The following is a 7966-nucleotide window of genomic DNA, read 5'->3' on the forward strand; positions in this document are numbered from 1 at the left end:
TAGCACAGAAATTGTCTTATTCCTTGGGTATTTTTAAGACTCCAAAATGGCTGGCTGGATAATCCTCTACCCCTACCCCAAAGGTGTCCATATCCTAATCCCCAGTGACTTATGTGGAGAAAGGGCTTTGCAGCTGAGATTAAGTTAAGGATCTTGAGCTGGAGGAGGATCCTGGTTATGAGTGGGTGCGATGTGAACACAAGGGTCCTCGAAAGGAGGAGGCCTGAAGATGAGGGTTAGCAAAGTGGGAAATGACAGAAGCAAGAGGGTGGGTGAGGGGAGGAGCCGAGGAATGCAGGCAGCTTCTAAAAGCTGGAAAAGGGAAGGACACAATTTTTCCCTGAAGTTCCCAGAAGAAATGTAACCCTGATAACATCTTGATTTTAGACTTCTGACTTCCAGACTGCAAGAGAATAAATTTATGCTGTTTTAAGCCACTGAATTTACGTTAAGAGTTACACCATCAGTGGGAAACTAACACAACTATTACAAAACTAGAGAGGCAAGTCTTTGCTCCTCAGGGAATAAACGGGCTTCGTAAGATGTGGCACAAACGTTTTTAAAATCACAAAGGCATTAGGAGATATTTAGACTGACTATACACTAGATACACTGTCTTGCTTTAAAATAGAAAAGAATTGGTTAGCTGTGTTTATGGGGATTTCTTTCTCAGATAACTTCTAGTTTAATTCCCTCGGACTGCTCCATGGTCCCACCCTGGAAGGGAGCGCGTGGACCTCCCCGTCCAGCCTGGACACTCCCTCAGATGCAGCCTGTGCTCCAGCCCCAGCAGGCTGGCTCTGACTTCTAGAACATCAGGCTCACTCATGCCTCCAGGACTCCGTCCCGCACTTTGCTTTTTGGGTAATGCACTCCTCACCCTTGGGCTCTGCTAAAATCCTTCCTCAAAGCTCAGCTCAGTCAGCACTTCCTCTGAGAAGCCTTCCCTGGCCTCCCCAGTCCTCTCTCCCACCTACTCCCCACACCCAGAGCATCCCTCTTAAGAGAGCCCTGAACCCTTAGTCTTATAAATGTATGTTTGCTTATCCTCCTCCCCACCTCACCAGCATGAGTCCCTCTAGGACAAGAGACCTTCTTGTTTCTAGGTCACCAAAGCACTGCCATCCCCTATCTATTCCAAGTACTTCCTAGCTCCTTCCAACCTGAGGAAGGCAAGTTCCTCTTGATTTCCCAAGAATTAGCCCCACCTCAGTGCTCCCAGTGACCGGCAAATGGAAGGCAGTCTGCCATGTTCACTGAGTGTTTATGAGTTGCTCTACACTGTGCCGAGTGCTTTGTAGGAATTACCCATTCACAGCAACCCAGTGAAGCAGGTGTATTATTTTCCCCATTAGGGAAAGTCTGAACAATGCCAGCACGGCACAGGACTAGTAAGTGGCAGAGCTGGGTAGACAACCACACCTATCAAACCCAGGGCTGAACTGTTCGCTATCATGTGTTAGCTCCTGTCCCCATACACCACCTCATCACCTGGAGGTCTGGTTAATAGAATGGACACAAATAAGACCAATCTTTCAAAGAAAAACAGTAATTGAGCACTTAGCACAAACTGCTCTTGGGCTGTGGGTCTGCACAGCATCTGTAAGAATATCCCTGATGTAGGCAGATTCCCTCTCAACACGAAACCAGCTCTCCTTCTGCAGGCGGTTCTGGGAAGCCCACCCTCGGCACCCTTTCTGACACACTCCACCTAATGAAAACAGTGGCCATGATTTCCACAGATGGGACTGTCAGCTCCCAGGCTCCGACAACTGTCTCCCGTAGACACACACAGCCGTTCTAGACTTGGCAATGCTCAGTGGGGGAGGGGAAGAATGTGTCGGATCTTGAAACGCTCTGAATTAAAGTATCAAGCTTCCCATTCCTCAGATGCCACTAGTTCACATGTGTAACGTTAAGAAAAACTGGCCACTGTAGGCGAGCGTAAGGAAGGAAGCCCAGTGGTAAGGAATGCCTACCTGTTAGCGGGCTCCCTGGCACCCAGGGAGTGAGAAAGTTCCCTGCAGTGGTCCTCGATAGGAGTGGCCAGCGCCCTCATATCCTGACTTTGTGGAGGCTGAGTTAGACTGGCCAGTGGACATTCACAACATGTTTCTCTAAGGTTATGCACTTAGACTGGGCAGCAGAGACTCTCTCTGGGTGCTGTTCCCCCAGACATTTTAGGAATGGAAAGAAATCCATCTGGTTTTGGTGTTATACAAGGGAACATTCTGCAGTAGCTCCCTCCAGTCTGCAGGTATCCATCCTGGAAACTGAGGGGAAAGGCTCTCCTACTTTGGAGTGTTGTCAATGCCACAGGAGTGTGTTGCTGCATGGTTGTACAGGCTACCAGACTCACCTGACACACTCCTTTTCCCCCGCCCCTCCCCCTACAGCCATCACAGGGACGCAGCCTTAGGCAGGGAGAGAGGGAGGAGTTGGTGAAGTGCCCTATGGAATCTGTTGGCCACAACCTGCAAGCTGAACACCCCCAGTCTAGAGCCTCCCCAGGCAGCCACTGCCCTAAATCCCAGAGGAAGGCCACCCTTTGGGGAGGGCTTCCTGAGCGGTCACACCAAAAAAGGGCAAAGGGCAGGGTGCCCAGGCCCTGGGATGTTGTGCTGCCCAGAGTCCTGCCCTCCTGGACTGGACCTCAGTTCCTGGCTCCCCATCTTCCTGTGTGGCCCCATTTCTCCACCCGATCGTTCCTGCAGAACCACAATTCTAACTGGAACTCTAACACAATGCCCAGCCTTTAAACCCATAATGGGAGTTAGAGCTATAATTTATTGGGCACCTACTATGAACTGGGCAATATAAATATTTCATTTAATTATACAACAATCCCATGTGATAGGTATTATTATTATTACTCTCATTTGAAAGATAAAGTCCCTGAGGCTCAGAGAAGTTTAGTAACTTCCCTAAGCTCAGGATCTTTGGGAGAGCTCCAATAAATACTGATATGATTTATATGGCTTTTAAGAATGTGATTTGCAGTGTATGCGTGTGTTTTAATGAAACAAAGGTCTGATATGGAAGCAAGTGGACCCAAAAAGTTTCCAGATATATTCCAGCTAAATAAATTCTACTGATTCTTCAAGGTTGGGTTCAAATCCTACCTGCTTTGTGCAGTGTTCCAGGACAGCTCCATCCCACAGGGAATTCCCATCTTTCTGAACTCTGGTCACACCTTTACTGTCTCCCACCATATGCAGTGTTTCCTGGGTTTCCACTCATCCACCACCACAGTATCAGGCCCCCAAGAATAGGGACTGTGTTTCCAATTTTTTGAATCCCCCTGGTGCCTAGGACTAGAGGCAAAGATTTCGCTGATGAAGAGCGCTGAACATAGCAAAAAGAGATGAAGTTCTTTTTAAGCCTTCAGGGCCAAATCCACCCACTTTTCAGGGTGTGGCTCAAACTGTCCAACCTTCCAGCAGCTTTTCTGATCACACCTGCTGGAAGTAGGCTGCCTCACTTCCAAAATAACCATTTCCGTGAAAAGGACTTTAGTGTCTGATTCCGACAGACCTCTGTGGAATTCTGGTTCTGCTGCTTCTGAAGGGGGTGATTGGAGCAGTTCATTTCATTCCTCTGAGCCCGTTTCCCTTCTGTGAAATGTGAATCTGCCTCCCGGGGTTGAGGGACCTGTGGTACATGTGCATCTCTGTATCTGCCTCTCGGGGTTGAGGGACCTGTGTTATAATGCATTTGATGTAGTGCCTGTACAGAAGACATGCTCCAAATGGTAGCCACTATCATTCCCATTACTACTTCATCATACAAGCCCATAAGGAAAGCATTTACATCCATGCCTCTTCTAACCTTCTGGAGCACTGGTTCTGAAACTCTGGAGTCTGTCAGAATCATGTAAACGAAGTTACCTAGATCACACCATGGACTATAAAACAATCCCCATTAGGCAGGGGAGATGGTGGGGACTAGACTGCTCTACTTTTAACAATAGTCCCCACCCCACTGCAAGTGATGCTTATATGTGCTCACTAAACCTGGAATATTCTACTAGACAGTATTTGACTCCCAAATTCTTTTCCATGGAACCTTGAAAAGTTCCCAAGATACTTCCAGACCTATGATTCCAAACCTTGGCTGGATTCTTTCCATGTCTACGGTAAGTACAACCCTTAGAGACTCAGATGTTGGTTTGGGATGTGACCAGGGTGTCAAGATTTCTAAAAAGTAGGCAAAGGACTCTAATGGTCAGCCAAGGTTAAAAACCACTGCCCGCTTTGTATCTAGTCCCCAGGTTTTGGTTGTTGTTGTTGTTGTTGTTGTTTAATCCTCACCCGAGGATATTTTTTCCATTGATTTTTTAGAGAAAATGGAAGGGAGAGGGAGAGAGACAGAGTGAAACATCGATGTGAGAGAGACACATCGATTGGTTGCCTCCCGCATTTCCCCTACCAGATCCAGGAGCCTGCAACCAAGGTATGTGCCCTTGACCGGAATCGAACCCAGGACCCTTCAGTCCACAGGCCAACGCTCTATCCACTGAACCAAACTGGCTAGAGCTAGTCCCCAGGTTTTTATAGTGATGTCTCTAAAACTTCAAACAGAGCAGCTCAGCTTTTGTCTGTTACAAATTGAAACTCCGTCTAAGACTGATTTTGCACAAAGAATTCTTATGCCTTAAAAAAAAAAAAAGTTTGCCAGCAGCTGTTCTAGCCTGTCGGTAAGAGCCTGATGCCTCCAGCCCTGTTTTTATTATACCTTTGTGTCCCAGAGCCTTACAACATAGTAGATGCTTAATAAATATTTGTTAGAAGGTTGAATAGTTTTGTTTTATTTGTTATGTGACTCCAATTAAGTTTTCAGTTGCCTAGCATTAACAACCTAACAGTTTCTTAAACATCTAAGCCCTAACAGCCTCCACCTCAAACCTCAAACCTGAAACAGAGAATGAGGCAGACAGCCATCCAGAGAACACACTGACGTTTCTTCTGGGGTCATATATACTATGCAAGTTCCTAATCACTGATAAACATAAGCAAATGCGATTTTCATCAGCCGGGAAGAGCGTGACATTTTTCAGCAGCACAGGCCTCCCAGGCTAATATTTGGATTATTTCATCTGAAACTGTCAAATTACAAGAGCATAATTCTTATGCCTTAAAAAAAAAAAAAAGTTTGCCAGCAGCTGTTCTAGCCTGTCGGTAAGAGCCTGATGCCTCCAGCCTGTTTTTATTATACCTTTGTGTCCCAGAGCCTTACAACATAGTAGATGCTTAATAAATATTTGTTAGAAGGTTGAATAGTTTTGTTTTATTTGTTATGTGACTCCAATTAAGTTTTCAGTTGCCTAGCATAACAACCTAACAGTTTCTTAAACATCTAAGCCCTAACAGCCTCCACCTCAAACCTCAAACCTGAAACAGAGAATGAGGCAGACAGCCATCCAGAGAACACACTGACGTTTCTTCTGGGGTCATATATACTATGCAAGTTCCTAATCACTGATAAACATAAGCAAATGCGATTTTCATCAGCCGGGAAGAGCGTGACATTTTTCAGCAGCACAGGCCTCCCAGGCTAATATTTGGATTATTTCATCTGAAACTGTCAAATTACAAGAGCATGATAAAAACTTGTAGGAACTTCATAGTAAACAGTAACTGGCCCCTTGTCAATAAGTTAGAAGAGAAAACTTTCCTGCTGCCAAACGCATGGGCCGGAAAGCCTGCAGCCCAGGCCGGCAGCCAACTAGAGCCTGTTCCCTGGGCAGCTTTTCTAGGTTCTCAACCACAATGGCTGGAAGAGAAGTTCCTGAGTACTCTAGGGATCTGGGAGTCAGCAGCACCTTCAAATCTCAGCTTTTCTGTGGCTTCATTTAGGACTCTGACTAGTCATTTAATATCTTAGAACCTCGGATTCCTTATGTGTAACATCTACTTCATCAGGTCCTGATAGCCATGGCTCCCCGGGTTTGAATCCTAACTCCTGCATACTAGCTGTGAGACCTTGGACAAATTACCCCACTTCCCTGGGCCTCCATTTCCTCACCTCTAAAATAAGGATATTAGCGGCCATTTCATAGGGTTGTCAGTGTAAAGCGATAGGAACAGTGCCTGACATAGGACAGGCATTCAACAAACCTCAGCTATTATAAATCTGCAATCCTGAAAGCAAGAGTTTTGAAAACTGAGTTTTTCTCTTTCTTTTTCTTTTAATGTTTTTATCAGTTTGGTGTCAAAACTCATTGGGGCAGCCAATCTGACTTTAACAGGCATGGTCTCTTTTACCCTACGTGATGTGAAATCCATATGCTTCACTGCAGACATAAAAATGTGTTTAATTATGGGATGCTGCCCCACACCAGAGAAGGAATGTCATTAAAGTGTGAAATATGCCGTGAATTACCTTTCTAAAATCTGAACAGTTCTGAATTCTAAAATGCACTGACCATAAGTATTTCATATAAGGGACTGGGGAGCTATGTTACTATGAGGTGTGTCTGGAATGAAAGGAGCTAACACATGATAAGCCCTCAGCCTTCAGTAGTGGCAGACCCTCCGAGTGTCGAGTGATGTTGGAGGGTCTTCAGGTTTCTACACAGGAAGAGAGAGAAGGAAGCACTCTCTCCCAGCTGGTCCCTCTCTTTACTCTCCCACTGACAGGCCAGGCCAAGCCTTGAAACTCTCGGCTCTCTTCTTCTCTCTTCTATCAGCCCAAACGTGGTTTATTCCTCAGAATTCAGCTAAAGCATCTTCTCTGTGCAATGGTCCCCTCCTGACCAGGTCAAAAGCATGTGGCAGGGAGGCTGGGTGGGTTGTATCTCCTCTCCACATCCAGTCAGTGGCAGGGACAGCTTACAGCAGTGGGCTGAGGAAGGACTCTCACGAACCATCTAGCCACAGTGGGAACGGGTGGCCATCCGTGCTGAAGTCTGAACTGCAACTGATAAGAGAGGCTAGACTACCCACCTAACAGGCTCAGGCCCTGCCTGGGATGGGCATTAACTTGGCTTGACTTCTAAATTATAGCTTTCTTAAGCACAGAGATTATATCTAACACTTTTTGTTTTTCCTGTAAATGTTTGTTTGTTGTTGTTAATGCTTTTGTATGAATATCCTCTCAGATTCTATTATGAGCCTAGGGCACCCAACGAATACTGTTGAATGAATGCCGTAATCTGCAAATATTGTTTGATCAATTCACTGACAAGCTCTTCTCAGCCCCTATATTCCTACCTTTGCCATGGGCACTGCCTAGTTTGGCATATTTATGCTGCCCTAGCCAGGGAGGCTTCTTAGGGCTATACAACTATTTTAATGCCATGATACTGTGTCTAGAGTTTATATTTTATTAAGTCTCTAGACAACATCTAGGTCCTCAATTAGACACAGCCTCAAAGCTGTGTGTTCACTCAAAATACACTGGAGAAACTTTCTAGAAAAGTTCATAGAATCCTGAAACCTACAACCTGAGAGCAGGTAACACTCCAGACATTCAACGTGTCTAAGGATTTGAAACTCATATGAACTTAAAAGGCACCTTGGGTTAGAAGCACCTTGTCCTCAGCTCAAACCCACACAGCCTGCGGCCGGGGTCTCCCTTTCCTCCTGCACCAGGCCAGCTGTACTGGAGGGAGGTCTCCCAGCACCCACTCCCTCTTTACCCTCCAGAGGGCCTCCCTAAGGTTGATGCCTAAGGGCTTCTAAGAATTAGCTTCACTTTGAAGACTATTCAGAACCACAGAGTGGGGTGGGAGTGGCCTCAAAGCTTTAAAAAGCTGCAAAATAAATCAAAGGATGAAAGGAGATTGTGGAGCCAAGAATTCCTCCCCACCCGGCAGAAGCAATGCATTAACCAAGCAATCTGTGGTGCAGAGCCGCGTGCAGCAGGTCGGGCGGGCGGGGAAGAGACAGAGCCAGGGCAGTGCAGGGCGGGCAGGAGCCTGGAGGGCGTGTACCTTCTCTCCGCGGTGGGTTCGCGGACCCGCGTC

This window comes from Myotis brandtii, unplaced genomic scaffold (genome assembly GCF_000412655.1).
Source record: "Myotis brandtii unplaced genomic scaffold, ASM41265v1 scaffold315, whole genome shotgun sequence".
NCBI classification, from domain to species: Eukaryota; Metazoa; Chordata; class Mammalia; order Chiroptera; family Vespertilionidae; genus Myotis; species Myotis brandtii.